Source organism: Tursiops truncatus, chromosome 8 (assembly GCF_011762595.2).
Source record: "Tursiops truncatus isolate mTurTru1 chromosome 8, mTurTru1.mat.Y, whole genome shotgun sequence".
Lineage (NCBI taxonomy): Eukaryota > Metazoa > Chordata > Mammalia > Artiodactyla > Delphinidae > Tursiops > Tursiops truncatus.
Genome location: NC_047041.1, coordinates 71,814,327 through 71,835,957, shown reverse-complemented (window position 1 = coordinate 71,835,957; position 21,631 = coordinate 71,814,327). Strand labels below are relative to the sequence as shown.

Sequence of the window (21,631 nt, the reverse complement as noted above, 5' to 3'; positions counted from 1 at the left end):
TTGCTCTGTTGGAATGTAGCAGAACATGGTGATGCAGAAAGCTGCAGAACGCTAGATTGGGATCCCGGCTCCCACTGGCTGTGGTCCCTGGGCTTGGTATTGTTCTTTTCCTCACCTGTAAAATGGGAGAATAAGGTGATTCTGGATACACAAGGGGATAATGCATTTATGGGCATAGCACAGTCCCTGAGAGGGGTAGCTCTCAGGGCACATGTGACGCTCGGGCACTTAGCCTCCTGATCGAGCAAGCAAATTAGAATGAAGGATCATAAAGAAATAAAACGAGGGTTCTGTGGTCAGTTATCTTGTCAGAGGAATCTCTGTTGAAAGGTTTCCAAAGGCACAAACTATTTTTCTCCTTGGCTCCCTATAGGCCTGAAGCTTCTCTGCGCTGTGATTAGGAAGCCTGTCATCTGAGCTCCCATCTCGCACCTTGCTCAGTGGACCTTTTTTCTTCCTCATCCCTCAGTCGCGCTCTCAGCCCAGCCACACCCATTCATTAGGGGCTCCGGGGCTGATAAGGAAAAGAGCTGAGCTGTGAGTGGAGACATACCTGTTTACTCCCCACCTTTGGGGCCGGGAATACAGTCAACTGATGGGGCAAGAAGCCTGCCGTATAGGGTCAAGTACAGCCAGGCACACTGACACGCAGAGCTGGTCACCCTCCAGCTGCAACCTCTCGTGAGCTGCCCTCACGCTGCTTAGAAAGGCAGAGCCGCCTCCGCTCACCAGGTGGGGCTGCCTTGCCCAGCGCTCAAGACGGCAAAGTGAGCAGAGCCGGTCCCCGTGCCTACAGATCATCTCGTCTCTGCTCTGGGCCGAGAGGGCTCTCAGCGCCAAGGGCAGACAAGGGGGGGGATCTGGGAAAGAAGCCAGGATTGGGGGGGATCACATCCACACCCGGGGGGCCTATCTGAGCAGAAGCTGAAGGGCCAACTGTGCAGCTGGGGTCACCTACCGATAGTGGGAGTCCTCCACTGTGCCCTCACCAGATCCCAGGGACACAGACCAAGAGAGGGCCTCAGCAGCGAGGAGGCAGAGCAGTGCCCAGCTGTGGCGAACCCCTGCGCCCTGCCCTGGCCTGGCACCTGGCCACGGGCGCGAACGAGGCGCCGCCAGCTGGAGCAGCGCACCTCCGACGCGGTTACTGTGCTCCGAATCGCCTGGGGTCTCGATAAAATGCACATTCTGATTCAGTGGATCTGGAGTGGGGCTGAGATTCTGCAATCCTATCAAGACCTCAGGTAAGGCTGTGCTACCTGCCCAGCTTTGGGATTGCAGTTAGCCTGAGAAAGCACAAAAAGAGACGATAATTCAGAGACAAGAAGAGGGACTTGCCGGAGACCTTTCTCTCGACTTCCATGATGCCCTGGGTGCCTCCTCTCTCGGCAGAGGTGATTCAGTGTGCCCTCGCCTCCTCGTGGCCTTTGGGGTTCCGGCTATGTGCTTTTCTGGAGAATGAAGAGGGGCCCAGGGCAGGGCAGGGCTTGGGGATTTGGATTTGACTAACATCAAGTGCCCGATGGGGGCAGCTGCAGGAGCACAGACGCAGTGTTGGGACAGAGCACAGCCTGGCTGAGGCAGCTGGAATGGTGGTGGTGGTGGGAGGGCAGACGAGGCAGAGAAAGGGGGAAACCAGAGGTGCACAGGTGGGGTCCAGAGGAGCGCTGGACACGGAGCCCTCGTTGGCTGTGACACCGGCGGCAAGGTGACCCCTCTGAGCCTCAGTTTCCTCATCTATGGATAAGTATTATTACATTTTGGCTTCAGGATTGGGGTGAGGATTAAAGCAATGAATGGGAAAGCATCCGGCGGATTACCTGACCCATAATAGCATCCAGTATCCAAGACATTTTGAAACGCAAAGCAAATACGCAGGCTTAGCCCATGCAGGATCCTGACAGCCGCACAAAGGGGCTTGGCTGTGCTGTCAGGAAGCCCGTCACAAATTATTCCCAACTCTTCAATCGAACAAGGCCCGCCCTACAGATCTCTGCTGAACTGCCTCTGAGGACTTAAATGGAACTCAAACAGATACAAATTATAGAATTTAAACTTAGTCCTGAATTCCAAGATGAGCAGCAGGGCCGCAGAGAGCTGCACGGGAACAGGGCATCCCGGGGAGGCTGCACAGCCTGGGCCCCGGGCCTTGAATCCCAAAGGCCTTCCGAATCTGAAATCTGATGAAGCTAAGAAAAGAGGTGACCCATTTTGTAGGGTCCTTGCTAGAGGCCCTTAGAAAAAGGCAGCCCCCGTCATGAATCCTTTCCAGGCAAACAAACGAAGCAAAGGAGGCAGCCCTGCAGCTGCTACCAGGAAGGGGATGCGAGGCCAGCCGCCTGCCCTCCCCCCCCCTCCCCCTCCCCACCCGCCCATCCTCCCTCACCCCGTTGGACAGGCCTTCTCAGCTATGCAGAGCTTAGGCCAATTTTCATTATTTTTTTTCTTTTTTAAAAATAATATTTAGAAATGGTTTGGGGCCCGGAAACTTAAACATTTCCACCGAGTCATTTTTTTCTTGCAGTGTATTTTTTGAAGTAGACAGAAACAAAGCCAGCATGTCACAAACAGAACACGAGGAAATGGTAAATACGCTTAAGATCAGCGGAGGGGAGCGCCCCTTTACCCTCCTGGCAAGAGCATCTTAGAGGGGGCTGGACTGGAGGATTAAGAGTATCTCCCACAGGCCAAAAGATCTAGATGGGTGTGGTGGACGAGGGGGGGCTGGATGGAGGTAAGTCAGAATCTCCTCTGGGTGTTTTTTTCCTAAATAAATATCCCTTCCCCCGCCGCCTCCCCTCAACCTCTCAAAGAGCTGGTGGCAGTCCACTGTAATTGTCAGGAACGTGTCTGGGCTCAATCCCAGCTCAGCAGCTCACTACCTGGGGGACCCTGGGTGAGTTAATTAACTTCTCAGTACCTTAGTTTCTTCGCCTGTAAGTGGGGTGACTATGGTTCCCATCTCATGGGGCAGCTGTGAGTTCCAATGGAGTTAACACCCGTGAGGGGTTTGGAACAGTGCTTGGCACAAAGCAAGGTTCAATAACTTAACGTTTCCCAAACCACCAGTAACTAGCATGTCCCCAACCTCTCGACCCATCCCGGCTGTTTCATTGCCCCCCTCTCTGGGTAAATGACAGCCCCATCCTGCCAGTTGCTCGAGCCTAAACTTTGCAGTCAGTTTTTCGACTCTTTCTCTCTCCTACTCCATAGGCGATCCATCTGCAAATTGTATCAACTCTACATTTAAAATAGATTCAAAGGGGCTTCCCTGGTGGCGCAGTGGTTGAGAGTCCGCCTGCTGATGCAGGGGACGCAGGTTCGTGGCCCGGTCCGGGAAGATCCCACATTCCGCGGAGCGGCTGGGCCCGTGAGCCATGGCCGCTGAGCCTGCGCGTCCAGAGCCTGTGCTCCGCGATGGGAGAAGCCACAGCAGTGAGAGGCCCGCGTACCGCCAAAAAAAAAAAAAAAAAAGATTCAGAATCTGGTCGCTTTTCACCATCTCACCAATAACACCCCGCTTCAAGCTAGTGTCACCCTTCATACTTACTATCACAGTACCCTCCTACTGCACTCTCCTCCTGGCCCCTAATCTCTCCTCCAGAGCAACCCTTTTAAAACAGTTAAGTCCAACAATGTTTCTTGGCCTAAAATGCTCCCAAATCTCTCCATCTCACTCAGAGTAAAAGCCAGGTTTTTACCAGGGCCTCCAACCCACTTCCTCTCTGATGCTCTCACCTACTGCTTCCTCCCTCTTAGTCTCCTCCAGTCACACTCTCTTCCTTGCTGTTCCTTGAACCTGCCAAGAATGTCCCTGCCTCAGGACATTTGCACTTTCCATTCCCTCTGCCTAGGACACTGTCCCCTCAGAAACCTTATGGCTCCCTCCCTCACTTCCTTCAGGCTTCGCTCAAACGTCACCTCATCAGAGAGGTCGTCCTTGGACCTCCTGTACAGTAACCTTCCATCGCTTGCTGTACCCATTTCTCTGCCTTATTTTCCTTTTCCGCTTTTATTGCTAGTTAATATGATGAATCTTTGTTTCTTTGCTTTTTTTTTCTTTCCTTCCTTTAGTTTTAAGACCTAATACAGAGCCGCAGCTTAACTCCTTTTCTCCGTTGCTATACTCCAAATCTCTCGAAACATGCCTGACACACAGTAGGTGCTTTATCACTATTTATTGAATGACTATCTCCCTCCCTCCATTCTTGTCTGCCTCTAATACAACTGCAGGCTGTAGCCAGGATGACCTGCCTACAACACATTTTATGACGCTCGTTCACTGCTCATGAACAACCAGTGGCCCACTTGCTGCCGACAGGGCAAAGCTACTATGACACACAGAAGGCCTTTTGTGGTCTGGTCCCACCTAACTGCAGGCCCCTCCGTTGCCATCAGCAAACCCTGCAGCAGTAATGTCATTGTTCCCTGAGCAACGATCATTAGCTTGTGCTGTTCCTTCAGCTCGATACACCCTGCTTTCCCTTCTCCATCTGTCAGGGGTTGAATGGTGGCCCCCAAGTGATATGTCCATTCAGAACCTGTGAACGTAACCTTTATTTAGAAAAAGGGTCTCTGCAGATGTAATTAAGCTAAGGATCTCAAGATGAGATCCTCATGGATTAGGGTGGGCGCCAAATCCAATGACAAGTCTCCTCACAAGGGAAGAACAGGGGAGAAGACACAGAGGAGACAGCAACCTGAAGACGGAGGCAGAGACCGGAGTGATGCTACCACAAGCCAAGGGATGCCTGGAGCCACCAGAAGCTGGAAGGGGCAAGAACCAGAAGCCTTTCCAGAGCCTTTGGAGGGGGCACAACCCTGCCAACACTTTGACTTTGGACTTCCGGCCTCCAGAACGGTGAGGGAATAAATTTCTGTGGTTTTTAGCCATCAAGTTTATGGTAGTTTGTAATGGCAGCCACAGGAAATTAACACACTCCCCTTCAAAATCGCCATAGAGATGCAGTCTTTGCTTCCCAGCACTGAGGGGGGCTGAGGTAGCCTTTTTGTACTAGATGCCCCTGCTTCCCTGGCCAAAGCTGATTGGAGCCGGGATGGACACCTTGCCCGGCCTGGGCTGGTAAGTGTCACAGGTACCGGGAAGTATACGGTGAGGCCATGGCGCATGGGTAGGGGTGGTCATCTAGGCTCAGAGTTGGGCCGTGTGGGGTCATGTGGGGAAAGGAAGCTGCGTGGAGAGGCACAAGGCAGGCCCTGACAACAGAGAAGACCACGGGTCCTGACGACTCCTCGGCTCCCATGGGGAAGGTCCTGCTCTTTGTTTCCAAAAGGTACCTTGTATTCCTCTAAAATCCAGTCCCCCTCCCCTTTTCCTAGAGGAGGCTGCTTTTCCTTGCAACCCAATCAACCCTAAGCTAAGAGTTCAGCTCTAGTGTCACCTCCGTAAGAGCCGCTCTGACTGCACCACACGGAGAGAGATGACCCTAGTCTCTGGGCACTCTCAGCTCTGTGTCCCCACCAAGATTCACTGTCATCGTTACGGATGTTTGCATGCCATTCTCCCCTCACACTGAGCTCCTCCAGCCATGGACCAAGCTCGTTCTGTGTGTCCGGATTTCCCAATTAATCACCCAATGCGGTACAGTGTCTGGTACCACAATGGATAAATAGATGAATAAAGGACAGGTGCCACTCGGCTCTGCCCACAGGGAGCTTTCAGGCAGGTGGGGAGGCCCCTCTCACACCGCAGGAGCACACGATGAGGCAGACATCGGGGTCGGGGTGGGAGCAAGCTCTGAGCCCGGGGTGGGGGGAGGTCAGGGAGGGCTGGTGGGCGTGGCAACCCGAAGGAGAAATTGTAGAGGCTGTGCTTGGGGGACAGTGACGGCCCGAGCAGGCCGAAGGCAGGCGGAGCAGGGAGCGCTTCCGAGGGGGCCTGTGGGCATTGGGAGAGGCAGCATTTGGGGCGTGTGATGGAGATAAGGCCAGACTTAAGCGGAAGTTCCAAGGTGGGAACTCTGATGGGAAGTGTCAGTGGGGCCCGTCCTGGGGCCTTTGGTCACTCACCCACTTAGCCGACGTCCAACCAGGCACTGTGCCCACTGCCAGCTACTACAGCAATGACAGATAGCAGAATTCAAAGGCTAGACTGGAGCTCTTAAGAGAACACCACTGTATCTGCTGTTACAAGGACCCGGAAATAGTCAGCTCATAACCAAAGCATTTGTAGAGCGTTTTACAGTATATAAAGTGCTTTCTCACATGTTAATGATTACAAAGTCCTGTGGTATAGTAGGAAAAGACTGACTGTGGCTGCAGAAAGCCTGAGTTAAGGTCTTGCATCCTCTGTGCAGCTCATGATAACATCATGAGCTTTGATGTCCTCATCCATAGAACGATGACCATGGCTAGTGTTGACTGAACACCCACTGCAGGCCAGCTACTGCTGTAGTGTTTTTATATGTATATGTATAATATTAACTATTCTAAACTTCAAAACAACCCTATCAAATAGGTACTACTGTTACCCCCATTTTGCAGACGTGGAAACTGAGGCTCAAAGAAGCTAAGTAATTGGCCTGAGTCACATAACTGCTCAGCAGAAGAGATGAGATTTGAACACAGTTATTCCGGCTCCAGAGTCCATGTTCTCAGCCGCAAGGCTATACTGCAGATCCCGACAGCGGGCCTCCCTCCGAGGTTTCGGCAGACTGATAAGATTAATAGACATGTAATTGGTTAGAGGTTAGAGGTCAATATTGACCACTGTGATTCTTCTGTCTGACGCTCATGGTGCTTCAGCATTTGGTTGCTTTAGCAGGTGCTGCTGACACTCTGACATCACTGTTGGCCGAGCCTAGAGGTCACCCACAGACAGTGGCAGTGGCCCTCTGCAGGGGGCCATTCTCTCTCTCTGAGAGATGCTTGGCCACCAAACACGGCAGGCCAGAGGTTCTGGGGTGCTCACACCCAGGAGCACCCCGCAACCAATGAGGTCCGTGAGTTGGTGGATAAATACGTCAGTGGGCCAATTCCGAGGTATGCCCCACACAGTCCCTCGGAGGGTCCCTAACAGGACTGAGCCCCAGCTTCCCACAACAGTTACCTACCCACGAGGCCCCTTTTATGGACCTCCTCCTCTCTTTGCCTCACCCCCCACCCTCATAATGCTGCCTGGAATCATCTCCCAAAGAAACTACGTGCATCGCAATCCTTCCCTCGGGGTCAGTTTGGGAGGGACCCAAACTAAGACAGGGGTGCAAGCTGGTTTGGAAAGAGAAGAAAAGAAGAGCTATTACCCACTGAGGTTTGAGGTTTTTCTGGACACATGTGACGAGGGGAAGAGCTGTGGAGGGAGGGGCACACACAAGCCCGCCCACGGAAGGGGAAAAATCCCAGGAAGTGGGGAAATAGACCAGGTACCCCTCATGCTGGCTGTCAAACAGGACAGCCTCCCCCGAGCCCACATTTCACCTGACGCTCCAAAAAAGATTGGCCATCAAAGGATTTTTGGCAAGAGCCCCCGTGCCTCTGGAGTGGATTAAAGGGGCATTCCTTGAAACTCTGCGATGTGAGCACAGAATAAACACAAATAAGCTCCCCTCGTCTAAATAAACGGAGGTACAGCTGTATGAAGCCGTTTTCTTTTTCTCCTCACCCTCCCACACTCCTCTCCTCAAAGGCCACGCTTGTTTGCTTACTTACTTAATCCCAAACCCTTTGCACCTTCAAAGGGCCCCTTTGTGTCTGGGACGACATGGAGCGTTGCTGCCTCGTAGACCCGATTTTCCAAATGAACTTGCAAACACAGAAGAGCCCAGATGATTGACAATGAGGCAGCATCGTGGTTTGGGCCAACGGATGAAATGAACAGAAGGCAAGAAGGAAAACACGAGAAAGGATGAATTTTCAGCGGGTTCCTCCAGCCAAATAGTTTGTAATTTCATTGGAAAGGATCCTCATGAGGAAAGAGACCAAAAAACATGGTGGAAAAACAGCAAATTACTGGCCCAGCAGTGTGGCTTCTTTCTTCGACAAGTTGGTCATAAAGGAAGAGGGACAGGACGCATGGGAAAGGGCTGAGAGCTGGCCCGCATGGTGGGAAAGAGGGCTTTGTCACCTCAAAATGAGGGTGGCCCTTGGGCCTGGTCCAAGAGATTCTCCACCCACTTCATTCATCACTGAAGCTGCAGAAGCACTGAGAACAGAGGGCATCTGGCCGGAGCCACCGTGGAGGGTCCACATGGGGAGAAGCTTTCAGAGAACACAGTTGGAATGAAAAGCCAACCCAAGAATTTTTTTAAAAGAAAGCTGGCCGTGAAAGAACATATTATTCAGAACCGATCAAAGAAAAATCAGTGGGGATATTTGCATTGTGAGGTACCCAGTTCCCTGAAGGTTCAAGTCCTTCCAATAAGAGGCAGGATTATCTAGTGGTCAGAAGGCTGGCTGTGGAGCCAAACTGCTTGGGAGGGAATCCCCAGCTACACCACTGATGGGCTGGGTGACCTTGGCAAATTACATAAACTTTCTGAGCCTCAGTTTCCCCATCTGCAAATCAGGGCTGATGATAACAATTGTACTTACTTCAGGGAGTTGTCGGTGAGGATTAAATGAGAACGTACATCTAAGGCACCTAGAAGAGTGTCTGGCAGATAATAAGTTACCAATACATGTTAGCTCTAATTACTGCACGGCTTCCAAAGACAATAGCTCCTCGGCGCTACAATATTCTCACAGGTGCAACAGAATAAAAGTTAAAAAGGCAAAGCAGCATGAAAGCAGGTTCAGAGCAAAGAAGAATGCCCCGAAGCTAGGAGACTGAAACAAAGCCGTGGTTGGCCTTACCTGAGCGTATCCCCCAAGGAGCACAGACGGCGGTCGCTGTGCCTGCCTCCCGTGCTGGGGAACCCTGAGGTCCCTCGCATGCCCAAGTTCTCCTCAGTGCGGTAGGAAGGCCCCCTTAGACTGTGGATCAGAGGCGTGGCCGAGACCGGGGCTCTGTCCTCGCAGGGGAAGTGGCACACCCCCTCCTCACCCTGGAAAGCAGCTCTGCCACCCGGCTGTGCCTGTTGCTGCCATGGTTAGCGGCTGGGACTGGTCCCCGGGGCAGCAGAGGGGCATGTCGCAGGCACGGTTCACAGTGTGGTCTGTCTGTGCAGAGGGTGGCAGTTCTCAGGCCCACCTGCCTTGAGAGCAGAGCCCCATCTCCATCATCCGCTCGGGATCAAGGTCCCAGCTTTCCTCCGCGGAGGTGTCTTCATGGGGGAGAACCGGCCATGGGCACGCCTCCACTCGTCTCAGACAGACGCACGCACCCTGGCGAAACCCACCGTTCGGTGCAAACATTCCACATGCACCCGAGAAGCCCAACTTTTCCATTTAGACCCCTGCAGCTTGGGAATGAAGCTGGAATTACAGCAAAGACAAAGGGGCCGCTATCAGTAATTATTTCTGAAGCAACAAGCAACTAATTGGGACTTACTGTTGTTATAAACCTATACGGCAGGCAGTAATTCAACTGCAGCTAATGAGAATTCCAGCACCAGCCTCTGCCCCCACTACACGACGACTCCCCTCGCCCCGGGCGGAGGGATCTGCTGCTGGAAGAAATAAATGGTTTCTTCGCAGCCCTCCGAGAGACAGTAGTCATGCTGGAGACTTCTGCCCGGGGGACGTCAGTGTGGCCGAGCAGCGGGGTGAGACAAGGCACAAGTGAGAAGCCCAGGAGCACAGGAAGGCTTCTAGATCGGCTGCCATGCCCCCTCAGGATGGTGACATCATGCCTGTGGGAAATGGCTGCGGGCTGCTGTCAAGTCAGTGGAAAAAGAGCTGAATCGCCTCTTTTATAAATAGATTTATTGAGAACCTTCTAACGCACCGGGAGCTCTCAGAGATTCATTTATACACATTATTTCCTTGACTCCTAACAGCCTTAGGAAGGAAAGGAGGTGCCATTAGGAATGGAAGAGGGCAACTCGGCTCACAGAGGGGAAGTCACCTGTGGGAACTCACCCGGCCGCTGCACAGAGTGAAGCCAGCGTTGGAAACCGGGAGGAAGGGGAAACTTTGGGTGACATTCCTGCAGGCAGGCTGGTGATGTGGGAAGCAGGTGTGGAATCTGGGGACAGCTGGGTGTGGCCACTTACTAACTGCCTGGTGAGCTTGTCAAGTTACCAGAACATTCCATGCCTCAGTCTCTGCGTCTGTGGACCGGGGATGGTCATGCCTATCTAGTGGGTCTGCTGTAAAGACCACACGCTGTAACACGCTGCATATAAAGCATTCGACATAGTGCTTAGTGCATGGTAAATGCCCAGTAAATGCCAGTTATTTAAAGATGCTGTCGAGATGCTCTCCAAGAAGCACCGAGGGTTGGAAGAAACTCATCGTCTGAGCACGGCAGAATTTTTGTGATAGTGGAAGCTGTGGAAGTTTCAGCAGAGTGTCTGTCTGCCTGTGTCCCTGGGGAAGGGGGCAAACCAACCCAGAGGGCTGGCTCCGCTTTGAGGCCACTGCCCTGGTGTCCAGGGCAGCGGGAAGCTGGCCAAGCTCCCAGACAGCCTGTCTCGGGCCTGGAGCACAGAGCCGTTGCCTCACCAGCTTGTAATGAGCTGCGTCTCCATCCTGATTAGGGGAACAATCCTCACTCAGAGAGACTCAGGGGAAGGAAGTGACAGCGTCGTGGGGACAGGGCATAACCTCGTCTCCCAAGGAGGGGCTGGCTTCTGGGGAGCTGGTGACTTGGAGGTCACAGCCCAAGACGGTGCCCATCCCCCTGGAGGAGGCTAAGCAGACCCCACTGGGGCAGGTCTGGGTCAGAGCAGGCGACGAGCTGAGCCAGCTCAGGCCTCCGTCTGCAAGCCTGGGAGGCAGCTGCTCACGGGCTCTGGTTTGCCAAGAGGGGCAGGCAAGGAAAGTAACATTCTCTGGGCACATTCTGGGCACCAGGCCGGATGCCAGCCCTATGACATCATCACTGTCATCAACATTGTCCTATTAACTCAAATGTTAGAGCACCATCTTTTCCAAAACTGTAGATTGCAGCCCGTTACTGGGTTATGAAAACAGTTTAGTGGGTGACAAATAGCATTTTCTAAATAACGTGATAAAAAAACCAGAAAATTTCAGGGTGCATTGCGCTGAGCAAGGATTAGTATCGTGCTGTGGAACTTTCATTTCTTGAACGTGTCTGCAAGTGTTTGGGAGCTGGGTTGTAACGGGGATGGAAATGGTGCTCTTTCTTAAACTTGTTGTAGGGATTGAATGAGTTAATGTTTTAAGTGCTTAGTGCAATGTAGCAAAGGCTGCCAGCAGCCACCCAAGTCCCCCTGGAGATAGTTCAGGCCCCCTGTACGTGCCTTCCTGGATGTCTCTGTCTCTGTCTCTCTCTGGTCGTGGAAATATGCTTAGTTCAAGTTCAGGGCAGGTAAAAGCATGGCAGAATGAATGTCCCAGGATCAACCCTCAGCCTAGGAGGACTGGGAGATGGTGGATAAACACCGCATCCTCCTCCCCCTCACCAAACCAGTGCAAAAATTCTGACGCATGTCCCCCATGATCTCTCTGAGCCCCAGATGCCCACAGAACAACTCCCTTCCCCGTCTCCCTTCCTCTCTCTCTCTCCACTTCCTGGGATCCCCTCCCAAGTCAACTTCTTGCACCTATATCCTTGTCCTGGTGCCTCATCTTATTTTGCATGAACTCAACCGAAGATGAGCAGATTCTGGCAAAAAGTAAGTGCTTCATCACGTTCATCTAGAGATAGGATCTGTTCAAATGCTTCACACGTATCATCTTACTTAATCTTCACCCCAGCCCTATAAGGCAGGAACTGTGATAGTCCCCATTTTCCAGATAAGGAAACTGAGGCTTAGAAGAGTAAGAACATTGTTCAAGGTCACATAGATAGAAAGGAGAGAGCTCCATTCTGAATCCGTGTGTGTTACTAAAGCCCCGTTCTCACCCTCTGCTCTCCATTTAATCCACACAACCACGCTGCCAGTTAGCTACTGTCGTTACTCCCATTTTACAGATGTGGAGATGGAAAGTTCAGGGAGATAAAGCATTCAATTCCCACACTATTCACTGCCAGGCTGGGACCCCTGGCCCTGTGCTTCCCATGACATCAGGCTGCCTCCCAGTGCCCTGGAAAGGGTAGGCAGGGAGGAAAAAAAAATCCCCGCAGTGGAAACTGGCAGCTCTTCACCAAACCTGTGGTACAGGAGAGAGGTAAGATGTGGATGAAAAGAAGGGACAATTCTAGCAGGCTTACTGGGATTTCCGGACGGAAGTGTGTTCCAACGCTTGTGCCTCAACTTCTCAGCCTGTTAAACGGGGCTGATGAGCTGACATTAAATCCCTCTACTCACTGCTGGCTTCAACTAGTATCTTCCCATCCTTATCTCCAGCAGCCCCACCATTTCCACCAAAATCCCGTGAGCTGTACGTGCCTAAGGTCTGAGCTCCATCTGCGTGGCTCACGGTGATTACTCACGGCCCATCTGCTGCATGCCGGGCAGCGTGCTGACCACGGTGCCCCAGCTTCCTCATCTGGTATATTGGGATCATCTTAGTATCTTCTTCACGGGTCGTTATGAGGATTAACTGAGCTACTTGTGCAAAGCACATATCTGACCAAGGACTCTCAACTCCACATTAAAAAACCAAACAATCCAATTAGAAAATGAACAAGTGATGTGAAGAGCCATTCTACCGAAGAGGATATTCAGTTGGCAAATAGGCATGTGAAAAGATGCTCAACGTCACTCACTCCTGGGGAAATGCAAGTAAGACCATGGTGAGATGTCACACCATACCTATTAGAAGACCTAAGATTTAAGAAAAAATAGCGACAACACCAAATGCTGGCCAAGATGTGGAGAAATGGAATCACCCATACATTACTGACGGGAATGTAAAATGGTACAAGCCGCTCTGCAAAACAGTTGACTCTTTCTTAAAAAGCCAAACATACACTTATCATATAACCCAACAATTACACTCCTGGGCATTTATCTCAGAGAAATGAATTCTTAGATTCACATAAAAACCTATACATGGGCTTCCCTGGTGGCGCAGTGGTTGAGAGTCCGCCTGCCAATGCAGGGGACACAGGTTCGTGCCCCAGTCCGGGAATATCCCACATGCCGCGGAGCGGCTGGGCCCGTGGGCCATGGCCGCTGGGCCTGCGCGTCCAGAGCCTGTGCTCCGCGACGGGAGAGGCCACAACAGTGAGAGGCCGGCATACTGCAAAAAAAAAACAAAAAAAAACCTATATATGAATGCTTGTAGCAGTTTTATTTGTAATAGCCCCGAACTAGAAACAACCTAGATGTCCTTCGATGGCTAGACCATGGTACCTCCAAACCATGGAATATTACTCAGCAACAATAAAGGAATGAACTACTGATGCATAAAACAACTTGGACGGATTATGCTGAGTGAAAAAAGTCAATCTTACAAGGTCACATAGTGTGTCATTCCATTCAGATAACGTTGTTGAAATGACAAAAGTATGCGGATGTAAAGCACAGTAATGGTTGCCAGGAGTTAAGCATGGCAGAAGGGAGAAGCGTGGCTGGCAAAAAGTAAGCCACCCTTACTGGCTTACTGGTAGAAGGGAGAAGCGTGGCTCTATAGAGAACTGGCATAAGGGAGATTTTTGTGGAGATAGAATAGATCCGTGTCTTGATTGTGGTGGTGGTTACACAAATCTACACAAGTGGACACAGAACTGTACTCCCACACCATCATGCCATTGTCAGTTTCCTGTTTTGATACTGTACTATAATCGTGTAAGATTTAACCACTGGAGAAAACTGGGTGCCCTCACAAAGGATCTCTCCACATTATTTTGCAATTTCTTGCAAATCTATAATTATTTCTAAAATTAAAAAAAAAACGTTTTACATGAGCTTGTAAAGAGTTTGGATCAGTGCCTAAGTGAACACTTAATATTAGCCTCATTATTATTATTTCATTTTCGTTATTACTTCATCTTATTTAATGTTCACAATAAGCTTATGAAAAAAGGGTTTTTTACCTCCATTCTACAGACTGGAATACTAAGACTCAGACACATAAGGTAACTTGTCTAAATTTACATATCCATAAAGACCTAGGAATTGAAGTTCAAATCCATGGACTTCCCACATACATGCGAATCCCCAGTAAAATAAAAATCTTTGCCGTCACTGAGTTTATAACATAGTAACGGAAGTAAGAGATATAACTTAAACCCAAGCAGAATACCATACATGCTGTATAAGTTCTATGGAAGGATGGGAGAAGGAAAAGTTAAAAATTCCAGCTGGGGAGATTTAGGAAGGCTTCCTAGAAGAGGTGGCATTTGGGATTGCTTTGAAGAATGAGTAGGAGCTCAGTAGGTATAAAAGGGGGTACTGGTGCAGGAAAGGACAGAGAGGTAGAGGTAGAGGTAGAGGGAACCTGATGGCTAAGGGGTGGGAGAACTTGGAGAACAGTGACAAGCTCAAGGTGGCTGAAGCAGCTGGCATGTGACCAGAGGCAGAGGCAGAAGGAAGGAAATGCAGAGGGCAGTCGGTGAGAATAGGGTGGGGATTGGGCTTGTTCTCCCAGCTTTTGCTCACTGTGGCCTGCAGATTGGAGTCTGCCATGGAAGCCTAAAGGCCAATGTCTAGAATGCATGTGCTGTGAAAACAGTGCACGACAAGGCACCAGGCTTCTATTTATGCTGAAAAAGCCGGGTAGAGCTCTGCAGTGGGTTCTGGGGTCCCAGGAAACAAGGAGACCTTCTGTTTCAGGATCTCAAGGTGACGTTTTCCAGGGTCCTCCCAAGACCAGCCCTAGTGGATCCTAAAGGCAAACCCCTGCCCCTTGCGGGCTTTGGAATTTTATCTCTCAATAATAAGTCATGAGCCCTATCACACCTGTATTTAGTAATCTTCCCACCCCATCAGTGACCACTGTGCAGTCAGGATCCAGGTCTTTCTGGGTCATTGTTGAATGCAGCTTGGAGCTGACCGTGTAGAGGTTCCATATTCAATTCCATTCGATCAATCCAATATCTATGTATTGGGTGCCAGCTTAAAAAAGACCCTGTGCTAGGATCAGAGGTGAAAGAACAAGACGCAGTCCCACAGTGGAGAAGAGACAACCACAGGACACCTCACACAGGGCAATGGCAGTGCCGACCATCTAGAGGCAAAGGGATGAGAAACTACCCTGGACTGTGATCGGTGGAGATGGTCACATCTGCATGACTTATCTTTAAAAAATATGTTCCTAAAGCCATTGTGGAAAACAATATGAAGGTTCCTCAAAAAATGGAAACTACCATGTGATCCAGCAATTCCACTCCTGGGTATATATCCAAAGAAAACAAAAACACTAATTCAGAAAGATACATGAACCTCAATGTTCATAGCAGCATTATTTACAATAGCCAAGATATGGAAGAAAACTAAGTGTCCATCAACAGATAAATGGATAAAGAAGATGTGGTACATACATACAATGGAATACTACTCAGCCACGAAAAAGAATGAAATTTTGCCATTTGCAACAAATGGATGGACTTGGAAGATATTATGTTAAGTGAAATAAGTCAGACAGAGGAAGACAAATACTGTATGATAACACTTATCTAAAAAATACAACAAACTAGCGACTATAACAAAAAAAGAAACAGACTCACAGATGTAGGGAACAGTGATTACCAGTGGGGAGAGGGAAGGGAGGAGGGGAAAGCTAGGGGTAGGAGATAAGAGGTACAAATACTATGTATAAAATAAATAAGCTACAAGGAAATATTGTACAACACAAGGAATATAGCCGATATTTTATAATGACTATAAATGGAGTATAACCTTCCAAAATTATGAATTACTATGTTGTACACCTGAATCTTATATAATATTGTAAATCAACTATACCTCAATAAAAATATGTGGAGGTAAAGCCTCATTCTTAATGAGAAGGGCACTCTTGGTCATATTGTTCAGAAATTGTTAATGGGACTAAACTGAGACACAAGTCCTGCTTACATCACAGTAAATTTATTGAAATGGTGATAATGAGACTGTTAACCTTTTTGCTAAGGTCATGAGTGAAAACTGGATGTACCACAACTGCAATACGAGAAATGTGTTAAGGAATAATGCATTTTAGATCATTAGCCAAAATAGCAATGTACTTCTTGCAGTTCAACTGCTAGAGCCCCAAAGTGAATTATTTGAAAAACTAGATCCCAAAGATTCTAGGTGGGATACTTTTTGAAGTACGTCATCAGTATGTCCTTATTCAAGTGGAGATAAAAGAAACCCAACTAAGAAAATTGCGACCAGGCTGACTGACAGAACAACTGTGGATGAAGTATGGGATCTTTTAAAAATGCCTATCTTTTTTTTTTTTTTTTTTTTTTTTTGCGGTACGCGGGCCTCTCACTGTTGTGGCCTCTCCCGTCATGGAGCACAGGCTCCGGACGCGCAGGCTCAGCGGCCATGGCTCACGGGCCCAGCCGCTCCGCGGCATGTGGGATCTTCCCGGACCGGGGCACGAACCCGCGTCCCCTGCATCGGTAGGCGGACTCTCAACCACTGTGCCACCAGGGAAGCCCAAAAAATGCCTATCTTGAAGATAAGTTTGACTCAAGTTTTGGAGGAACTAAGGTAACCTTGATAGGCAGTGGAATGAACCAGTGTGTGAAATTCCTTAACTAAAAATTTACTGGCTTAAAAAAAATGCGGAGGTGGTACTTCATTGTCTGTGGGTCTTTGCAGTCAGGATTTTTGTTCAAATAACTTCCTCACCTCTCCGTGTCCATTTTGGTTTGCCTTTCCCAGACTGTCCCTGAGGCCTGGCGCAGCTGATGATTTTGGAAAATGGATTTTGAGCTGTAAAGGATAGCTATTCCAGATGTATACTCAGGTTTCAGAAATAAGAATTAGATTAAAAAGAACAGCTGACAGAAGAAATTAACACAATATTGTAAATCAACTCTACTTCAATAAAATTAAAAAAAAAAAAGAGCAGCTGAGAGACCTCAGCAATCTTCTGGGACAATCGCTTTCAACCTGGTATTTCTGGAGCCTAAGAGTTCTGCAGAGGTGCCCTGGGGGGACGGGGTGCTGGGAGACAGCCCTGTGGAAGGGGGATGCTGAGGGCCTGGTCTCGGGGTCTCCACCTGCATCAGGCAGAAGAGGTCAACGTAACCTTTCTTACGCATTGCAGTTCCAAATACGCTGGCAAAAAACACTGTGGAAGGTTTAAAACCTCCAAAGCTAGTCCGTCATGATCACCTCATCATATTCTACAGTAGCTGATATTGAGTGTTTCGCGTGTGTCAGACACTGTTAAAGGGGCTTTATGTCCATTATCTCATCTAATCCTCACAGCGCCTTTAAGAGGTAGGTACCATTATTAGCCCCTCACATAGGAGAAAACTTAGGCCCAGAGGTTAAGTAATTTGACCAAAGCACACATACCGTAAGAGATGGAGCCTGGCTTTGAACCCATGCAGCTGCGTCTTGGTGGGTGCTGGAAGCTGAGGCCCAGGGAGAGGCAGGGACTTGCCCCAGACCTCACAGTGGGCTCAGGGCAGACCATTCCCCCTCAGGGCCTTCTTCCTCCTTCCCTCTCTCCCTCTCCATCCTGCAGTATACTTCCTAGAACCGGCTCACAAGTGGCTTTAAATAGACCATCCCTTGGTTACCAAGCATCTGTGCTCTCATGAGGGGAGCCTCTGAAGGAGATGGAGCTGTGATAACAGATCTGCTTTGGAGCCCCCTGCTCTGAATGGGCCTGGGGCGCTCTCCTGGCCTGTGGCCTCATTTCCCGCCCTCTGCTCTAGATGCAGTTGAGGACCTTGGGCACAGCATCCCAGGCCCTTCACAGTCTGCACTCTGTCTGTCTGCCCTGTCTCACCTCCGTTTGCTCCTCTACACATATCCTTGCTACTGCAGCTATGTCTACACCTTATTCTTTTGTCCATGCCGTTCCCTCTGCTGGGAATACCCTTCCTGCCTCGTTGGCCTGGCATTTTCCTCCTCACATGTGTCCTCTAGGGTCCTGACCTCCCCCACAAGGCAGAATCACTCACTCTCTCCCAGCACCCTCCCTGTCACAGTACACACCCCTGTGCTAGAACCATTGATTTCACTTCCCTGATTCAAAGACATGCAGGTGGTCCCATTTCCCCTTGACTAAAATCAGGGTAGTTCTTACAATCCGCGCTTCTGAGTCAGAGTCCTTCTTGCCTCCTGGAACCCTGTTATTGAATGGATAGTGTTTTGTAATGGATGTCGTCTTAGGATCCAGGAAATACAGGCCTTATGGCTCCCTCTGGACTGAGCTCACCTGGGTTGGAGGCCATGATCCAGGAGTCTCAGGACTGCCAGCAGCCAACACAGGGAGGCACAGAGGAGGGGCTGGGTGGTGGCGGTCATGGTGTTCATGGACTGGAAGGCCCCCTTTGTGCCCAGGTCATCATGGGACGCCTGCGGGGCTGTAGGCTCCAGGGCACCCTGGAGGCCCAGGAGAGCCTCCTGCCGTTTTTACCCACTACCCGAGTTCACGCAGCTACCTAATGGCCTATGCCCTGGAGAGAAACACGGGCGAGAACAGCAGACTTCATTTCCCCCTGTGTTAGTTTTCTGCCATAACAAAGTACTACCATTCACTGGGTGGCTTAAGCAACAGAAATTAATTTCCTCACAATTCTAGAAGGTAGAAGTCCAAGATCAAGGTGTCAGTAGGGTTCGTTTCTTCTGAGGCCTCTCTCCATCTTCTCCCTGTGTCTTCACATGGTCTTTCCTCTGTGCGTGTATCTGTGACCTAATTTCCTCTTTTTATAAGGATGCCAGAGTCATATTAGATTAGGACCCTTTCACCAGCTTTACTGAGCACCTACTATATGCGTGGCACTGCTCTAAGAGCTAGGGATTCAGACAAAGATAGTGATATTGTCAGCCAGATGCCACATCCAAGGGCACCCTAGCTGTATTTAATTCTGTATGGACTCCATTTTAGTATAGTTCCCTTTCTGTAGCAAATATTGCTAACTGTCCCTAAAATTCATGCTTTTCCTTCTATGGCATATTCCTTCCATGTGGAGGAATTTCCCAGAAAGCAACAACAGCTCCCAGCTCCATTTACATCTAGGTGTGGCCATGTGACCTCACTGATGAAATGTAAGAGGTGATGAGAGCCATTTCCAGGCTGAGGCTTTTGTGAAGCTGGTGAGCCTTCTCCACATTCTTTTGTACCTTCCTTTGACTAGATGCAGGATGGTGAAGCCATAGGATGGAAGGAGCCTGGGTTCCTGAATAACTGGATGGAGGAGAGCCACCCACTGACCAGAAATGTCAACCTCAGACTATTATGTGAACAAGAAGTACATTTCTATTGTGTTGAGCCTTTATACATTTGGGGGTCTTTTTGTTATAGAAGATTACATTACCCTAACTAACACAATTTTTATGTGAAGTCAGTCTCATTGCTGCACCGGTCCAGACACGTCTTTGTAGCTCTGTTGCCTACTGTCAAAAGAGTCTTGGATGTAGGGACCCAAAGGAAATGTTTATCAGCCAGGAATCAGCCTTTCCTCTAAGCCAGATGCGCTTTAACTCAGATTGTGAGAGTTTTCTATGAGAAGGACTTAAAAACCCTGGTAAAACAAGCTTTCAAAATTTGAGAGAAAACTGTAAAGCTTCCCTGAGAAATTCCCAAGCACCATATTCCTTTATCTGGGAAGTCGATCTGGGTACAGGACAATTTTTTAAGCAGCCAGAAACCCTTTACCTCGGTTCTAGTCACTGGGGCTGTGGCTCAGTGAGGGAGCGGGCAGAATAAGGACCACCTGGTAAAGAGAAATTAGCAAGTAATGGAAGCCCAGCCCCCTGGTTGGGTCAACAGCATGAGTCAGAGTGCTACAGAAACAGAGAAATCCCATTCATAAATTTTTCCTCACCCCAGCTTAAGAGCTTTCAAAGTCATAAAGTCGACATAAAGCCAGAAGACCTACAATTGTCCAATTAGAGGTTTTATCCAGGAAAACACACATTTTCAGAGTCGCTGGTTGGTCCCCGGGCCAGGCGTGTAGCTGAGCTGATTGGGCGCGCTGCGCCTCTGGGTTTTATGGAAATTTCCACTTCAGTGAGACAGGACAGAAGACTTCTCAGAGCCTTTTACCCCCAGGGTGTGGTCCACGAGGGGCCTAGAGACACCCAAAGCTACTCCTTCCTGTGACGGCTCGGGAGAAACGAGAATCTCTTAAGCCAGCTCATCTGGGAGGGGGTAGCAACTAAGCGCTTATTATCTACTATTTTCGAGGGATCTAAATACATAGCGCACGTGATTACATTCAATCTTTATTACTCCCCTGCAAGGAAGGCTCTATTTTCCTCCATATTCCAGATGAGGAAAGTGAGGCCGATATCTGAATGCAGGTCCAGTGATTCTAAAATACCTCATCCTCTACATTCTGTTACCACTCATGATCCCAGGGCCCTTACTCTGTCTCTGTCAGGTGAAAAGCATGACCAGTGAGGGGAACCAGCCCTGGACAGAGCTCCCAATATCTTCCAGGCACTGTGCTGGCGTTTTGCTTAGATTCTCATGATAAATCCTCATAACAGTCCTGCAAAATAAGGATTGTTATACCCATTTTACAGCTGAGGCAACTGAGGCTCAGAGACGTATGGTACATACTTGCCCGAGGCCACGCAGTTAGAAAATGGTGGTGAGTCTGCCTGAGCAAAGTCCCTGCTCAGAAGCCTTATCCCAGACCCTGACCTCACCCCCCTATGCATCATAAGACTTTTATTCTGGGGACGGATTTCTTTTTTGTCAAATTCCACCTCTACTTGTGCACATGTAATTGGTAACTTCTCTGACAGTCTTGGATGTTGAGCCTTCCACAGGCACATCTACTTTTAGGCCACTTACTAGCTGAGTAACCTTGAGGACGTCCCTAAACCTCTCAAAGGGGACACAGTTTCTGCTCTCATGGGACTTACCATCTAGACCAGGTGTTGATGAACTTTTCCAGTAAAGAGCCAGAGCTTAAATATGTTAGGCTTTGGGGTCCATCTAATCCCTGCATGGCAACTACCCAGTTCCGCCATTGCAGTGTGAAAGCAGCTGAAGATATAAACGGATGCATGTGACCAGATTTGGCCCATGGGCCTAAGTGTGCAGACCCCCTGATCGAGATGGTCAAACGATTCCACAAGTGTTAGATTCTCATTGGGTAAGGGCTACAAAGGAGACGGACCGCCCTTCCCTGAGGGTTTTTTCCCCCAGGAACTGGTCCCAAGGGGGTTGGCAGCTTGGACAAGGCCACTCCGTGAGTCAGAGCCAGGCTAGCACCAGGGTCCAGGTCTCCTGTTCTCCCCTCGGGGCTCCCCCCAGCACATGCTGCCTCCCTGGCCATCAGGGAACCTCCTCCAGGAACTGAGGCTGGTCCTGCAGCCCTGTTAGAGGCGCAGGGACAGCGGGCAGCCCTCAGAGAGCAGCCCGGGGCTTCTGCAAACGCCTGGCTTAAACTCTGCCTGGGGCCAAGAGGCTTCCCCTAGCAAATCATTGGCTCATTTCTCTCCAGCAGAGCCTGGCTCTCGCAACACCTTCTGGAAAGCCGTTAAGGCAGCTGCAGCAGCACGCGTGGCGTTAATTTATTAAAATCCCAGCT

At 49.7% G+C, this 21,631-nt stretch overlaps 1 protein-coding gene and 1 non-coding gene across 2 annotated transcripts in view; one reads left to right on the top strand and one right to left on the bottom strand.

The window, feature by feature from the left end:
* NAV2 (neuron navigator 2) overlaps nt 1-21,631 on the bottom strand; it is an 854,704-nt gene that overhangs the window by 487,022 nt on the left and 346,051 nt on the right. The gene's annotated exons all lie outside the window — the stretch shown is intronic.
* Nucleotides 15,903-16,036, top strand: LOC117313446 (small nucleolar RNA SNORA1). Its single transcript, XR_004527954.1, has one exon. It is a non-coding gene; the product is annotated as a small nucleolar RNA SNORA1 (small nucleolar RNA).